The following is a 17796-nucleotide window of genomic DNA, read 5'->3' as shown; positions in this document are numbered from 1 at the left end:
CAGCTTTAGGGCTCAGGGCCAGGAAAAGGTGTTTTTTTAGAGTTCAGGGCCGAGCAGGGAGCTGTGGCTGCCAGTTTTAGGGCTCAGGGCCAAGTAAAGGCATATGCATGGCAACACACAGCATTCGACACACCGATGCCCCTCAGCACCTTTCAGGCTCTCTCTTGGAACCAATCTCTGGTCACGTTCTGAGCCCGTTTTGGTACTCTCTGTCCGGGTTCTAGTTCACTCTCACTGGTTTACATTCTCCGGGTCAGGCCTCTCTGTTTTAGTATTCCGTCAGTAGATGGAAGTCTGTTCTTAGTGTCTATTGAGTTGACCAGTGTGAGCGGGTGACTAGGGGATAGATACACCTAAAACTAGAACGATCATTCTATAATGCGCAAACTCAACTTGCAAGTGCGCCCCAACCGCAAGCATGCCATTACCATGCATGCCACATTTTGACCACTTATATGCCCTTATCAAGCATGCCTTTACAATGCAGTTTTCGTGGTAAAGGCATGCGTGATAAAAGCATATACTTTGTAAACATTTTTGTGCAAAATGCACATGTGATAATGACGCTAGCATTGTGCTGACAGCATTGTAAATGCATGCGTGGTAACTGCATGTGTGGTTCCGTCATACAACCATTAAAGTGTGTTGGACTCATATTGAGTCGTGCAGAAAGCTACATTTTTAGCTCTCATTTTACATTGTAAAAATTCAGCCCATGATATAAAAGGAGTCTGTCATGATACTGCATCGTAGCACTTTCGTGGTTTCTAAGCCCTGTAAACAACAGAGGTTAGGCTCCCTGACTGCGTATAAAATCACAAGTTGGCGCGAGCGCGCAGTGTCTAGATCTCCTGAGGCCTGAGCCGGGAGAAGAGCGGGTGACTTATGTAAGCCGAACCGCTTGCGTACTTTGCACAGTTCCTCTTTAAATCTTGCTGCTACTGTTTTTATTTATATAAGGATTGCAGGTGTTCTATCAGGTTGCTCTATTTTATTTAACGGGGCAGAACGTACGGGGGCATTTGAGGAGCGAGGACGAGGTGGGGCCGCCATCTTGGATGAACGCAGGTCAGCGGGCTAGGCTCCCTGACTGCGTATAAAATCACAAGCTGGCGCGGGCGCGCCGCTGGCGCGCCACTGGCACGCCTAAGGCAAGCGCCAGGGACCCTGCTGGTTTTGACCCTGTCACCGGGCCAGTCCTTAGTTATAACACCACAACTCTGCTGCGGCTCAGAAAAGGGAAGAACACCTCAAATTGCCTGTGCCTAGTACCAAAGGCATTACCTATAACTCCCCCTGATTACTGCTCTGGGTGCGCGTCTAGCATACCTAGGATCCTAAATCTTCCCATCTCTATCAAGGAGGAGAAGCGGGGAGGGGTCGATGCTAAGACGGCTCGATCATTGAATTGCATTCTGTTAAATGCAAGGTCCCTAGTTAAGCATAGCTTAGAGTGTGCCAGACTTATGGAGGAGTTTGAGGCTAAGGTGGCTTTCATAACAGAAACCTGGACTGATCCTGCCACAGGGACGGATATTGTGAAAGCCACCCCTCCAAAATTTCTCTGTTACACACTGGATAGGCCGCTAAGGAAAGGCGGAGGCCTGGCGGTGATCTATCATCACTCTATTAAAGCATCCTTCCAGCCTATTCCCATGGACACCTGTGTAGCCCTATTTTTTAATCTCACGCTAACCCATCATCAATCCTTTAAGGGCTGTTTATTATATAGGCCACCTGGGAACAGAAATTCTTTCTTAACTTCCATTGGTACTTTACTGGAAGAGGGGATGCTTTCTGATGCCTTCACAGTCCTGGGAGATTTCAATTTCCATTTAGAACTAACGGAGGAAGTGGACTCCATGGCCTTACAGGATCTAATGCTGACAGCAAATCTCAGGCAGAGAGTTGTAGGCCCAACGCACAGGGGAGGGCACACCCTGGATGGGATCTTTTCCAAACAAGGTAATCTCTATTTCCAGGGCCTTCTCCCTCTGGCTTGGTCAGAATACTCCGCAGTCCAAATTGAGATATTATTAAATGATCTTGGTAAGAAAACTACAGGTCTCAAGGGCAGTATAAGAACTAGAGCATGGAATAATCTGGAGGGAGCTTCTTTTAATAAGCTGCTATCCTCCTCTGCAGCCGATTCACCAGTAGAAGTGGAAAGTGCCTGCAAAAGTTATACTGGCTGGTTGCAGCAGGTCTGCGATAGACTAGTCCCTACTAAAGTGCTACGGCCGAAGAGAGCACACCCCTCCGCTCCTTGGTACTCGCAGGAGCTTAGGACCCAAAAGCTCATCTGCAAGCAGTTAGAGCGGACTTGGAGGAGCAATTATAATGAAACCGAGAGAAAAGCTTATAAAACTAGTTTGCAGACCTACAAACAGGTGATTGCAACAGCCAAACAAAGATATTTTGCCGCACAGATTACTGAATCTAAAAATTCAGCCAAAGAATTGTTTCAGACAGTGGTTATGCTGGCAGCACCGAAGCCAATGCCCGTCCAACCAAGCCAAGGGCTATGCGAAGACTTGGCTAACTTCTTCCTGTCTAAGGTGGAAGCCATTTTTGCGGTTTTCAGTAAGGGGAGCACCAGCAATATGGACTCGGTCAGGAAAGGCACGAGGTCAGATCGAGCCACCTGTCCGACCTTTGATAAATTTCGGCCAGTTTCTTCATTGGATACACAAAAGATCCTGATGGAGGCCAATTCAGGTTCTCCTTTGGACCCCTGCCCCTGCAAGGTGGCCAAATTTGCCTCGGGCCGATTGCGGACCGGTTTACAGGAATATTTAATCTCATGTTTGAATCAGGGCTTTTCCCCAGGCAATGGAAACGGGCATCGATTTTGCCTCTATTAAAAAAAACTAACCCCATGATTAATGATCCTAATAGCTTTAGCCCTATAGCCAGACTCCCTCTACCGGCTAAGTTGGTCGAAAAATTCATGAACAGACAACTCAGTCTCTTCCTGGACGACACGCATGTACTTGACCCTACTCAATATGGCTTTAGGCCGGGTCATAGCACAGAGTCCGCCCTGATCAAAGCCACAGAAGAGATTAGGGAAGCAGTGGATCAGGGAGGCAAGGCGGCACTGATTCTGCTGGATCTGTCTGCGGCATTCGATACGGTCCACCACTCAATACTCCTGAGCCGCCTAAATGCATGTGGGGTTTGTGGTAAAGCTTGGGACCTCATTAAATCCTTCCTAGCAGAGTGGTGGCCCTGGGGGAGTTCCTGTCGAAACATTTTTCCACACCTTGCGGGGTCCCTCTGGGGTCATCGCTCAGCCCTACCCTTTTTAACATTTACGTGAGCGCTCTGGCACCCGTTATAAGTTCATATGGGTTTGGCATCACCTCCTATGCAGACGATACACAAATTGTGGTTTCTCTGACACCTGGCGGGGAGGTCGATACAGAAGGGCGCTTGCGGGATTGTATGCTTGCAGTGGGTAGCTGGATGGCCAGGAATTGTCTTAAATTGAACTCAGACAAAACAGAGGTTATATTGTTTGGTAACACCTCTAATTTCTGGACCCCTGCCTGTTGGCCTGACTCCATGGGCACGCTCCCAGTTCCAGCTAGAAAGGCGAAACATCTCGGCATAATACTTGACGACAGATTGACATTAGAGCTTCAAGTAAAGGATGTAACATCTAAAACCATGTATACTATCAGAATACTGAGGAAAGTCCTACCCCTGCTGCCCCAGGAGAGCAGGCATACGGTGGTCAGGGCGCTAGTTATGGCTAGATTGGATTATTGTAATGGACTCTATCTGAATGCCCAACAAAGAGCGCTGAATAAATTACAGATCCTGCAGAACGCGGCAGTCCGACTCCTTACAGGCTCCTCTAGATTTTCCTCAGTTACTTTGGAAAGAAAAACCCTGCATTGGCTCCCTGTCAAAAGCCGAGTGCGTTTCAAGGCATTGTCCCTGGCCTTCAAGGCTCTGCATGGCCTGGGCCCTGAATTTCTAAAGCGCCGACTACAATGGTATGTCCCGGAAAGAAGTTTGCGGTCAAGAGAAGCTAAATTGGCCCGGGTCACCTGTATTAAGAAAGCTCGATGGGGGGGCAGAAGTTTTGTCTATGGTCCGGCCAAGGCTTGGAACGATCTGCCATTCTATCTTAGGACTATGACTGATCTTTGGTCCTTTAGGAAGGAACTTAAGACATGGCTTTTTCTTAATGAGTAAACTCTCTTCCCACTTCTCGCTGGTTCAGTAATTTTAAGGATAATCTAGACAGCGCCAGGACACCTCCGGGTATTTGTCGCGCTCTACAAATGTCAATAACATAACATAACATAACATACTACTACTCAATTTACAGACCTGTGAAAAATGGAGTACTGAGATGGCAGTGCCCATATTTGAACCCATAACCTGCTGGTCTCTAAAGACGCAGTGGTGCAGCAAGGAGGGGGGGGAGGGGCGGCTGCCTCGGGCGGCATGAGTTTTGGGGGTGGCGGCCTCCTCCCCCGCTCTTATCTACGCCGTCGTGGGGGAATCGTCGGCACCCCCCCTCTTAAATTCGGCTGCTGCGGGCAGCAAAATGGCTAACTACGCCTCTGTGCAAACGTTAATGGAAAGGATTTAACTCAAAGAGCATCTTGCACATTATAAGTACTTTTAACTCGTGTTTGAAACCCAATTTTAACACTTCAGGTTAATGTCTATGAGCAGTTTACCTGTGACTTATTACACATAATTTTAGTCACCAATCTCTTTCTCTGATGGAACATGACAATATGCAATTTACTATGACCAATGGGGCATTTCTACGTACAGCTTGAAGTGATTTGCGAAGATGTCACTTGTTAAAAAAAAGGAATTTGAAGAATCTACAAAGGAGTTAAAGGCTGCACAAAATCTAAAGCAGGGCTGTCCAGCGTTGTAGTGTGAAGCTTTCATTTCTCAACAATCAATATAGAGAAGGTTTTTAAAACTAGGGGTGGGGAGAACTCGCAGAGTTTCACTCGGCGGAATTCTGCAGAGTTCATCGAGTGGGCGGAATAGTCGCGTCGCGCTGCTAGCTCTGATTTTCGATGTGAATGGCACCACACGCCGCGCCAGTGGGCACTGCTTGTTTGCTGTCGCTCGAAAAGATTTGCTACTCGAGCGGCAATTTTCTCACCGCACACGGATGCAACCGTCTGCGTTGAGAAATTTTGGCCAGTGCCATCCTAGCACCTGAAAATCACACTAAGGGGTGGCAATTCTTGCTCACACTTGCCAACTTACAAGTGGAGTTTTGCTGGAACTCCATGTTATAAACATAACGCAGAGTGAGTAAAACTCTGCGAACTGCACCTGCGGAGTGGAATTTATTGCCCACCTATACTTAAAATCCAACTTTTCTCTTGTCATTATTGGGGCGGCTAGTGAGTGTGCCCTCGCAGGTTTTAGCACCGGGGCAGTCCGCACCATAGCCGTGCACAATATTCATTCATTTATCCACTCAACCATATACACTGAAATTAATCGAAAATTATTTCTGGAAAACTCAAATAATTGAAAACCCATCAAATGGAAAATAAATAAACAGCAAATGAGTAAAAAATAATAGAAAAAAACTGAAACCTGTCACTAAAAATAAATGTATTTTAGTGAAAATTCCTCTTTATATGTCAAACATAGCCAATCATGGTTTGGTAACATAGATCTAATATTAAGAATGAACAAATTAGCTAAGAAGATAAAGGTAAAAGAGGGTAGGGGATGGATTGAGAATAGACATGAGGGTACAGTAGGGGTCACTATAGAGTGAAAAAAGGAGTAGCATTAGGGAGTATAATTCATTATAAAAATGATAGGGTGTACCCCCTTTGGAAAATAATAAAGGAAGGAAAAGATGAGAAGGAGGATGAGGAGCAAAGGGAATGTGGGAGGGAAATATAGTTAGTGGTAATAGGGAAGTGACCACACGAGTAATACCTGGCCAGGAAAAGCAGTTACAAAATGTAAAATGTCAGCCTAGGACAGGTTGTGGTGGGAGGCACAAAGGAAAAAAGGATCTTTCCAATCCTTGGAGAAAAATCGATGAAGAGAACCTATTTTGAAGAGTATTGCAATTTTCACTTTAAAAAGAAAGCCAAACTGAGGCCACATATTTTTAGATATCCGCATTTATTTATTTTTTGAGTTTTATATAGTGGAAACTTGGCCCGAGGGAATCAGAGTGCTTTACAAAGGTTGCATATATAGCAATATCTGGAGATATAAAACAGTAGGATGCACACAGGAGATGCAATACAAGTAGGAGGCATGCAGTAATACATAAAATAAACAAAGGACGAAATATACAGTGGAAATACAGGAGAGGATTGTCAATGCCGTTCTGAGGTAGTTACAGGAGATTGAGGCACGGGCCATGAAATCATAGGTTGGGATGTGAAACATTGTGAGAAGAATTGATTTAGGAGGGAGGGATTAGGTATTTGTTGAGAAGTGATAGTTTCAGGTTTTTCCTGAAGTGTAGGAAAGATTGGTTGTCATGTAGTTCTTTTGGAAGGGTGTTCCAAAATCTGGGAGCATTCCCTGAGATGGAATGGGTGCGAGATTTATTAAACTTGAATTTGGGTGGAATCAAGAGAAGAGTGTTAAAGCTTCAAAGGGGTCTGTTTTGGCCCGCTTTTGAGAGTTTGTTGGCGAGGTGAGCTGTTTTTCTAGAGTAGAGGGCTTTGTGAGTTATGCAAGTTGTTTTGAATATATTTCTCTCTTCAACTGGAAGCCAATTGAGTTTCTTGAGTGTGGGAGTGATGTGGTCATATTGTTTCTCTCCAGAGAGAAGTCTAGCCGCTGCATTGAGTGTGGACTTCATTGGCAAGAGGTGGATTTTTAGGGTGCTGCCTATCATTGCATTGCCTTGGTCCAGTTTGGAGAGGACTAGGGATTGTGTTACGGTTTTGAGGTCTTCAAGAGGATAAATGGTTTAATTTTTTCTAAGGTACTTTAGTGTGTAGAAGGTGCTTTTTGCTGAGGCATTGATGTGATCTTTCATGTTCAAGTTTTTGTCAACAGTGATCCCAATCGATTTAACAGAGTTGGAGATGGACAGTTTACAGCTTAGTGAAGTTTGGTTGTCGAGCCAGTTATGGATAGGGTAAGGGCTTATTTTTGGCTGGATGAGGAGAAGTTCCATTTTGTTAGAGTTGAGCTGTAGATGGTTGTTGGTTAGCCAAGTTTGTATCCGGGAGATAGTGTTGTTTAGGTGTTGGATGTCTTTAGGTGACAAGATATTGATGTAGATTTGGGTGTCATCAGCCGAAAGATGGTAGGCAGTCCTGTCTTGTTTTAGGATCAATGCAAGGGGTTCCATGTAGAGGCTGAACAAGACAGGGGATAGGTTGAGCCTTGGAGAACTCCTTGATTGACTAGTGCTGCTGGTGATGTGGAGTTTTTTCATTTTGATTAGGTGGGATCGTTCCTTGAGGTACGATGCAAACCATTGCAGGACTTTACCACTGATGTCAGCTCTTTGTGAGGGGGTGTTTAGAAGAATGTTGTGGTTGACGGTATCAGAGGCCGAGGAAAGATCCAGGAGGATTAGGAAGCAGGCGTAGCCATTGTCAAGGGATCTATGTAGATCATTAGTGATGTTCAGGATTGTGGTCTCTGTTCTGCAGCCTTTCCTGAATCCAGATTGGAACGAGTGGAGGGATATGCCATTATGGCTGGTGATGATTGCGTCGAGGATAGAGCCTTTATTGTCTGTTTGCTTTTTGTAGTGTTGAGTGAGACCTTTCAATTCAAGGAGGGTGGATAGGGCTTGTGCTGTTATGTCGTTGGTATCATTTAAGTGCAAGTGTAGGTCTCCTAGTATAATGTCTGTGGAATTCTTCTTGGAGTTTAGTGTTAAAAGGTCTGTTAACTCTTCAAGAAGTAGTAGCTTTTAACCAGGGGGTGATAGATGGTGAGGAGTTTGATGGGGGTGGAGTCTTTGAAGGGGAGATCAACTCCTAGATATTTGAAGGTTGAGTATTTGATTGTGTGAAAGGTTTTATGCGGAGGTCCATGTTGTGTATGATAGCTAAACCACCATCGGTACAGTCTTTCTGGTTCCGACGAATTATTGCGAAGCCCGGTGGGGTTTATAATAGCTGATGAATAGTCAGTTAGTCAGGTTTCAATCAGGAAGCATATGTCAACTTTATGGAGAAGGATGGTTTCTGCTATTCAGTGCCGTGCTTGACTGCTGACAAACAGTTTAGAAGCATGCAGTTTAATATGGTTGAGGATTTAATTTTGCCATATGTGTATTGGATGGATGTGAGTTGGGCTGGTGACCTGGGGGGCGATTGCAGGGAGGGATCCCGCTTGTGTCGAGGATGACTGGGTTCTAGAGTAGGAGCATTGACCGGGGGTATTTGTGTATGAGTTCCTCAGCATTTTTTGCTTCAAGATGTGACAAACCAGACGTGGCGCATCTGGGTTTAAAAAGGTATTGGTTGAAAGGGATAGTTGCCCAGATGGAAGAGCGTGAAGTGTTGGTGCCCAGTTGGTGGAGCGTGAGGTGACCGATTGCATGTTAGTAGCAGACTAGTTGCTTGGTGTGATTGAGTGCTTTCGAAACTAGTTGGTGTGGGACTTGGTGTGCTTGCGTAGTGAGGTGATTTCTTCCAGTATGGAGTTGATTTTGAGTTCTAGACAGTTGATTGTGGTGATCAGTTGGGATGTGGTAGGCTCTGAGGGAGAGTGTAGGGTAGAGGTGGTGGTTATTGCAAGATGTAATGGGTGCGGCAGTTGGGACTGGTCTGATATGGTTAGTGGCCTGTGTGGGTCCCAGTGTGGTATTTTGGGGTTAGTGTCGGGGGAGAAGATTCAAGTAATGTGCTCAGAGATTCAAGGGGAATGGGGAGAGGGGAGGATGAGTATGGGGGCTGGAGTGGGGTGGATGAGGGGTGGCGGGTTCAGCTGCGTCAGGAGAGGGACTGAGTGTGTGTTCCGCGATGGTGGTAAGTAAGGTAGGCTTAAGGGCGGAGGACAATGCAGAGCAGAGGATGGGGAAGTGGCAGTCGACGATGGCGATATTGTGACATAGATTACAAACAAGGAATCTTCATAAAAATTGCATACACAGAGATTGTGGCATAGAACCAGACTTTCTTGGATCTATACTGGACACCCTTGTTCTAAAGGGAGAGGTAATACATTATATAGACATGGGCCTGGCACTGGGAATGTCATTCAACATATAATAGAAAGATAAAAACTTGAACTCTTGTGTAGTCTTTGACAAAAATATCAAAGAGAGTAAAACGGTGCTTTCTAGTGGAAAAATTATGTATATGATGTGCAACATAACAAAGAAGGGTCATACTTTCATAAGGTAAAACAAGGTGCTCATGCTTCTGTGACAATCAGGTCACCTTTCTGATGTCCAAGGAGATCCCAGTTTGAAATGTTTGCAGATTTCTGGTGAAGCGTGTACTTGGGATAGTCTAAGGTGAGCATGCACAGTGGGAATTAAAGACCAGTAAATCAGACTAGAAGACATGGGAGTAATTTACAGAAAGCTGGTTGCTGTCATTGTAGGTAGGGACAACAAAGTGTACCCTTTTCCTGCGTGAGAGTGGCTACCACTAGGCATGGGCGGTAAATTTCGTTCCGCTCGCGGAATTTGCGATATTTTGACATTTTCGTGTTCCGCGGAGAGCGCGAAAATGTCAAAACTTTCGCAACCTGCCGCAAAATGGAAGTATTTTTCCTGTTCGCGCTTTAAAAGTGCATTCTCGCACGCGCGGTCGCGACTTACCGGGTCCCTGTGTTCGCCGACGAGTTTTCCTATCCGTTCGCGCGCGCCACAAGATGTTGGATTGCTGGTAGCCGGTCACGCTATCCCGCGAGAGTTTGCGATCGCGAACACGTCATTGAGATCGCGAACAGGAAATAAGCATCGCGAGTAAGATGGCCACGCCCATTAGCGACCGCATGGGCAAGTTGGAGATATATTTTACCGCGAGCACGCAAAAACACATCGCGAAAGGGTGGGAAAAGCAATCTCCGCGTCTTCGCAAAAGTTTCGCATGCTCGCGGAGATTTTGCGCAATTTTGCGATAATTTGCAAAAGTCAATTTCGCAAATTCCGCCCACCCTTAGCTTCCACCCACTTTACCCAGGTTATGCTGTGACTGGCAGTGATGATAACTTGATTATAGTCTAGCGACACAGTCCTTGTTACTTGTAGCCCTGTGGGCTTCCTACAACTCCCCCCAGATGTTGTTCTTGTCTGCACATAATTCAGCAGTTTCTCAGCCACAAAAGTTCTGAAGGTTTAGAGCATTTGGCGGTAACTTCACTGCAGCAAAATGATAGATTAGCCTGACCAAGATGACACACATAACTAGGCAGAGAACAGAAGGCACGCCCACCTCCTGACAGAAAGATGGCTCTTCAAAATGGCAAGCATTGTGGGAGGGTAGGAACTTCAGGCTAGACATTGAAAGGTTTATTTAGTTTATTAACGTGTTATTAAATGAACAAACATGGAACAGGCATACTACCACCGAATAGTTTATACTTTGAGCACTTAAATATATTTTGGACATATTTCAGAGAAGCTGTATATGTTTAATACAAATGCAAAGCAATACCACAGGTCACACATATTTAATAGAAGTATCAGTAAGTGGGGTTAAAGTTAGGAACTGGAAACGGTACAGAGCAGTATATCTGGTCCATCAATAACACAGCATGGTGTATCAGCAATAGCAGCCTTGAATCCACCCTTGTAAAAAATGACAACATCATTTCCATAGCAATTTAGTTCTCATGATGTGCAGAGGCTGCCAACTGGAGCAGTGAAGGAGAAGAATCAGAGAGAACGGCAGGAGATATGGTACAGAATTAAATGCCTCACAACCGGGATATTACCATGGCAGCCGTCACTCAAACATGATTAGAGCATTGGAATGTTGAGATCTTCATTGAAGACAATGGAGGAGGTCTGGGCTTAGAATGACTGGTATAAGCTCGGAGCTTAACATTCCAGTGTTTGGCTTCATGTTTCTCCTTTTTAAATTTAGAACATTCTACCCTTAATGGGTGAGCTGTTCTAATAGCCTTATAGACCTTCTGCCTCAGGCTATACCAGTTGTTAAAAGCCCTCTCACTCGTTATAGGCCCTCGCTGACTCGGTTCAGGGTCTTTAACCACCGGTATAGCCCTTGGCAGCGGGCTATGAGCCTATGTTAATGGCAATGACAAGAAATGTACATTAGCTCTCCTCATACAACAGGGGCTACTAAAACTTCAGCAAAAAGCTAATTTTCCAAACTAGCAAATTTGAGGAAATAAACAGGAGCCTGGACCCTATTCAGAAAAAAATAGTTCAAATACAGGTGGAAAATTACATCTCAGATTGAACGTATTTTTATAGGAGTTTTTATTTTCAAACATTATTAGTAGTACACCCAGAAAACTGGGCCAGGAGTAGGTTTTGAATTGTACAACTGGGAATGTCCTTTGACATGCCCCACCTAATTCTTGTCCCCGTGTACAGAATTCTACATAGTGTAAAATTCCACACAGGAGAAAAGGAGTCTCCCTTGCAAATGAAGAATAGTTTTCTTCAGCAGGGAAAGCATTTTTCTCCATTGAGAAAGTGGCTTCTCTTCACCTCCATCAAGTCTGAGGGTGGTCCATTATTCTGTGTTATGCTTGGCTCCAAATATTCAATGGACCCCCAAAAAAACAAACAAAAAAAAACAGAAAAAGGAAATAAGGCCAGGCTACAGGCCAAACTCTGTAGGCTATCCCTAATGTGGCAGCTTAGCAGCAGGCCTTGCGTCCTGTGGGATGGACACCCACAGTGGAGGTTGGCTGCCATACACTCTTGGGTGCCCAGTTTGGCCAAAGGTCAAACCCTGCGGCCGACCCCAGCTGCGCATGACTGAACGCTATTCTTGGTGGGGGGTTGCCACCGCAGAGGGTTGGATAAAGGGTGAGTCTATAGGTCAGATGAACTAGCTCCGTTGTCACCCACGCTGTGCACAGTATGTGGCAATGGGCAAAAGAATTAGCCACCGTTATTGGTTTAGGTGCTGGGCCTGGATGCTGGCCAAACACGCTGCCCACCTCCAAAGGCCACGCACAGTGCAGATTGGAAATTAAGTACATTAAGAAAAATTTTATTCACTGCAAAAAAGCACATGTGAAACAGAGTTATGGTTCTGGCTCAAACAGACAAAACCAATAAAATGTTATCAGTTATGGTTACTAACTCAGACAACACATGGCATGACTCATGATCGGGCCATTGGCAAATTAAAAAGTGGCTATAAGTTAGCAAAACATCTGAGAAAAATACAACCAAGAATCAATCAGGTGCAAGAAAATGTGAGCAATGTAAAGAATGCTATGAACCTGGCTTGAAATTGAATTAGTGTATGTGAAACTGAACATAATACTGATGGCCATGCCATAGTAAAGAGACTAGAGAAGTAAATAAACTCCGTATAGAAAAGGCACAAGGGAGAGAAGGCACAGAGAGAAGAATAATGAAAAATTGGAATGTGTTGATACTGGAAGATAAGAGGGCACACAGGGGCGAAAAGACTTGGAAACACAATGGAGAATATTAAACCGAGTCAATGAGAATGGTGAAACCACCTCAAATATGCAAGATAATAATGAATTGAAGGGAATGAAGGCTGTGAACAGGAGGAGCAGTGCAATAAGGTAGAGCAAAAAATAGCCATTCCTGGTGGCTCAAATATTACAGAGATATGAGGTTGACCTCATGGTCACAGGATACAAACCGGGCAAGTCCACTCAGCCTGTCATCCTTCTGAGGATGGTCAAATGAGAACCAGAGATTTAGGTGACAATAATCATATGATAGCTGTCAATGCTACACTTGCCGCGTTACAATTAAGACACTAATGGTTATAGAAGGACATTAAGTGAATTAGATACAACAGTGCTTATTCACAAAATTGGTTCAGCCATAAACATAAGATTACAGCCAAAAATACTTCAGTTCCACTGTCAGGAACTCACAAAGTGATTCCTGGTGGGAATAAATGCATATGCTGCTACGGATTTCTCTGCCAGGCACATAGAAATCCATTTTTTTTAAAACAGGTCGAAGTATAAACTGAGTATAGGCACCAGGAAACAGAAATGGATGTACACTGGGGTGAGGAAAATAAAACAGGAGATTTAGTTGATGGAAAGATCCAGTGGCGGCTGGCACAGATTGGGGGTGGTGCTGCGGGAGCAGGGGGGAGGTTAAGGGGATGTAAAATAAGGAAAAAAAACTTACCTTACCTCCGCGTCTCTCCTCCTCGTCCCTCCGCACCGCCGGAATAGGAAGCACTTCCAGACTCCCCTAAGTCAATCACAACGCCGTAATGCAGCCTGGGTGGAGAACATTCATGCACACTTACGAAATGGGCTCACCACTCCCCTTGCTCCTGTAATCAGAGCAGCTCCGCCCTGCCCTGCAAAGCTGCCGCAGCAGGACAGAAGAAAATGATAATAAGCTCGAGTCATTATCATTTTATATTTCCTTTATTTCATCGCTGCAAAGCAATGGGCCAACTCTCCTCCGCCTTAGCTGAGGAGCCGCCACTGGAAAGATCCAATCTTCAGAAGTGAAATACAACAAACTGCTCATCTATTCTAATGTGGGCAGGAAATTGTAGAAAAGGAAGGAAGGGACAGAAAGCAACAACTCTTCAGATGAGGGTCCATGGCATGGAAGTTAAATCAATTTCTCTCACATTTGAATCTTACCTCTGACTTGTGAGGTTCCACTGTGTTTCATAATGAAAATAAACGATGTACAATTACACGTCATTTGAAACAACTGTAGCAATGAGCCCTGATTCATCCATTTGTAACTACAGTTCAAAAGTCAAAGGTTATTAGTGCATTACGGTGTGATGATGATGACGATGTACGCCCATCGTTGACGATGAAGACCTCAACATCTCATTGATTGGTTGGCCAGCTCTGGGCATCCTAATATGACTGACAGTGTAACTTGCTTGAGCAGACCTTGCTTAATGACTTACAAAGGACTTTCTAGAATTATTTTACAGAAGCCTTCTTCACTAAGTGTAAATATTCTGATTTTATCCAACTGCTTTGGTTTAACCTTGATTTCTGGGTGTGGTTAAATATTAGGCCTGGTGGGAATGTGAATTACGCCGTCATAAATTGCCATTCTGCAGTTTTGCGTTACTATGTGCCGTTCATTGGTAAAAATGTACAACGGATGGCACCATTTGCCATAATAATTTACTGCAAATGAACTGGAAAAACAAAACATGAGCAGCTGTTGTTTAAATGTGTTTTCACACGGAACACTGACACAAGGACACATTTTGTGCTATAATATAGTGTGAAATTATGGATTTGCATTGCAAACATTCTGCTCAATTTTCCAAAGTTTCATGTAATTGCATAAAAACAAATGACATAATTTTTGCACACCCCTGTTAAATTCCTTTGTTTATAACTAATGCACATACGAAAACAACATGGCATAAAGCAATAATGGAGATACAATGGGCGTAATCTGTTATTGAGGAATTGAGGGAGAGGCTCATGACCCACTCATTGCTTTGCTTCTTCTGAATCATGGCTCATATGACCCATGGCAAACTTCCCAATTGGGGTAAAAGAAAACATTTTACATATACTTGTGCCCTAAGGTAACTATGACTTGCGCCGTTGCCATGCACTGCTAATTACCCCACATATTACATCACATATGATATCTTCTCTGACATTATTAATAATATCAGTGCAACATTTTCTGTAAATTATTGGTGAGAAAACTGTGCATTTCAGGGGCACGAGTTATATTTTTTTGAGATAACTGTTTCTATAAATGCTGAATTTCTCTGTGTTTTTTTGTGTGTAAAATCTTAACCTAATTATAACGTCCCTGTAACCTTTGGTTTTCTTAGTGAATTTCTAAGGTTTTTTTTTTAATTTTTATTCCCTAACTATAACGTCCCTGTGACCTTTGGATATATATATATATATATATCTTTCTGCAGGGTCACCCAATTGTAACATTTAATTTAATTTACTTATAAACCTCTAGTAAAGTAGCACTACATGTACCTAGGTCCTTTAAAATAAATGCTACTACTGGTTCTGTCGTGATTTTTGTGCCACCCACTTAAGTAGTCTTTTGTCTCAGGTCTGTCATTGCAGCCTGTGCGTGCAGTTTTAAATTGCCATTTTCAACCTTGCAAAATAAACCTTTTGACAAACCAAAAACTCCATTTTTAATACATATAAGTTGCACCTAGAGTAAGCCCTAAACAGCCCATAGGACAGGGTGCATGCATTTGTAAGTTGTACATGTCCTGATAGTGATAAAATTTATAGGCCTACTTCTCCCATAAGGTACTATTGGGGTACCTTGTTACATTTAATAAGTGATCACTTTTGTCTGAGGAGCTGTCATTTAAAGCCCTTTCTAATGGTAAAGTCAGCTTTTAGGTCACAATACTGAAAATGCCACTTTTTGAAAGTTGACGCTTTCCTGTCCTAACCATTTGGTGCCAGCAACCTGTTTCCTGGGTCACAAGACAGCCACATAATAGAGGGGCTGAATGTGGGCAGGATGGGACATCCTGTCTTAATGGGAGGGGCGGGGCTGTCACCTATAAATCTTGCACTTCAAAGTAACTCCCTCAGCCCACGCACAAATAACTCAACACTAGCCTTTTGTGAGCCCAGACACAGTGGAGCAAGGGCAGTGAGGTAGGAAATTCCGGACACCTCTGTGGGGGGAAAGATTCTCAAGCTTCTCCCACTTCTGGCCATCAGGTATAAGAATAGGACCCTCAGACCCACTCTTCAGATCGCTTCTGGACCTGTGTAAGGCTCAGAAGAAGACTGCTCTGCTGCTTTGTTGTTGGAAGGACCAACCCGCTGCAAGAAGGAATGCCATTCTGCCCTGCTGCATGAGGAGGGAAGACTGGACTTACTTCTTGAAAATAGAACCACCAGAGTGAGTCCAGTGGCTAGCTGACTGGCCTCCTTTTCTGAGCTACCGGCACATAACTCTGGATACCTGCCCTGCATCTGCCCAGCTGGCCACACTCAAATGGACCTCCCTTGCCCTGCTGCTAGCCTCTGCTGGAGTGAGTTCTGAACCCCAAGAGGTGCCCCCACAGGCTGCCATCCGAATGTACTCCTCCTGGCCCAACTGTGTGTTTTGTAGCTCTTTATTGGATCTGATGCGGCGAGACGTAACACGATGCAGGACCTCACATCGCAGCACTCAAAACCCGTCATCGGAACTGATAAGTGTCACGCAACCCGACACAGAACCTCACATTTTAGACTTTGCAGCTCCTCATCGGAACTCGATGCAGTGTGTCACAGAGAAACACAATGCTCCGCATCAAAGACAGAAGATACATTATTCAGTAGCACTAGCCTGGTTCTTATAACCGGCCCGCAGTCCATCGCAATTGGCCTGCACTTGTGACTGTGTCCCTGTTCGGTGCTACCAGTTAACCACAGTTGGAGCTTTGCACTTTTTGGCACTACTTTTGTATAAACTTTTAAAATGTAATAGCTCCAGTTCAACTGTTTGAAATTTTGTTGATTTGGTTTCAAATAATTGATAAAATATTACTCTATTTTTCCAAATTGATGTGAGATTTTTCTTGAGTTGTGTTTTCACTTTATTACTGTTTGTTCATCAGTGATGTCATAAATGTCATATAACATGTCATCAGTGATGTCATATGTGAGGTCATAAGCAGCACATAGCAGGGGTGCAAGTTATATTTAGCACTGCTAACTACGACTGGTGAATTTCTGTTTTTTTTTATTAGTTCAAAATGTTAATATTCACGCTGACAGATACACCTAACTATAACATTATTTTGACCTTTGATTTTTTTCAGTGAATATGAATAATAGAGGGAGAGGGAGCTAGAGAGAAAGAGAGATAGAGAGAGAGAGAGAGAGAGAGAGAGAGAGAGAGAGATTTCCTTAAGTTTGTATATGAAAACTATATTAAAATTCCAAAACCATGTTGCTTTAAAAAATACAAAGGCAAAGCCTCTATTCTGTTGACAGTAAGTCGGGCTAGAGTACTGGAATGCTCATGTTTGTGGGTACTAGACAAAAGCAATGTATCAGTATTATAGAAATACGTCTACACTTTAAGGTCTTCAGTTATGAATGATCTGATTTTGAAATAAAGATGAACAAGGTGAGAGGGGAAGGACAGGATTTGAAAGTGGGAGGGCAGTCTATCATTTGGAAAGTTTAGAAGACACAAAAAAGTCAGACATGTTTGTTAGAGTAATAAAATGCTTAACTTTACAACTATGAGAAGATCAATAACTTGGTGGGAAGATGTTCTCTGAGCGTGTTTTATGACCGTAAAAGATGGTGTTGCCTTTATCGAGGTGAAAGGTTTATAGAAAAGAGAATAAAAGAGAATGAAATTGTCCATACAGTGGCATCGTTTATTGTCCAGATGTGGCAGAGTCATCACAGTGTGTTGTGGCGTGGGTGAAAGAGTGAATGGAATGGAATGAGGGGCTTGGGCGAGTGTCTGTGTGTGTGTGAACGTGTGCAGATGTGTGTGTCTATGTGCACATGTGTGTGTCTATGTGCACATGTGTGTCTATGTGTTAGACCCAGCTGTGCTCTGGGACGCATTGAGCCAGTCAGAATCCATTGTCCTGGATAGGATGAGTACAGCACACATGTCCGATAACCTATGCTCACCCTAGGGTAGCTTCGCACAGAGAAGTCATGTTTATTCTCAGGGCTCAAGTTTAAAGCATTGGCACA

Source organism: Triturus cristatus, chromosome 9 (assembly GCF_964204655.1).
Source record: "Triturus cristatus chromosome 9, aTriCri1.1, whole genome shotgun sequence".
Classification (NCBI taxonomy): domain Eukaryota; kingdom Metazoa; phylum Chordata; class Amphibia; order Caudata; family Salamandridae; genus Triturus; species Triturus cristatus.
The sequence above is the reverse complement of the archived record's forward strand: the minus strand, read 5'-3'. Positions refer to the sequence as shown.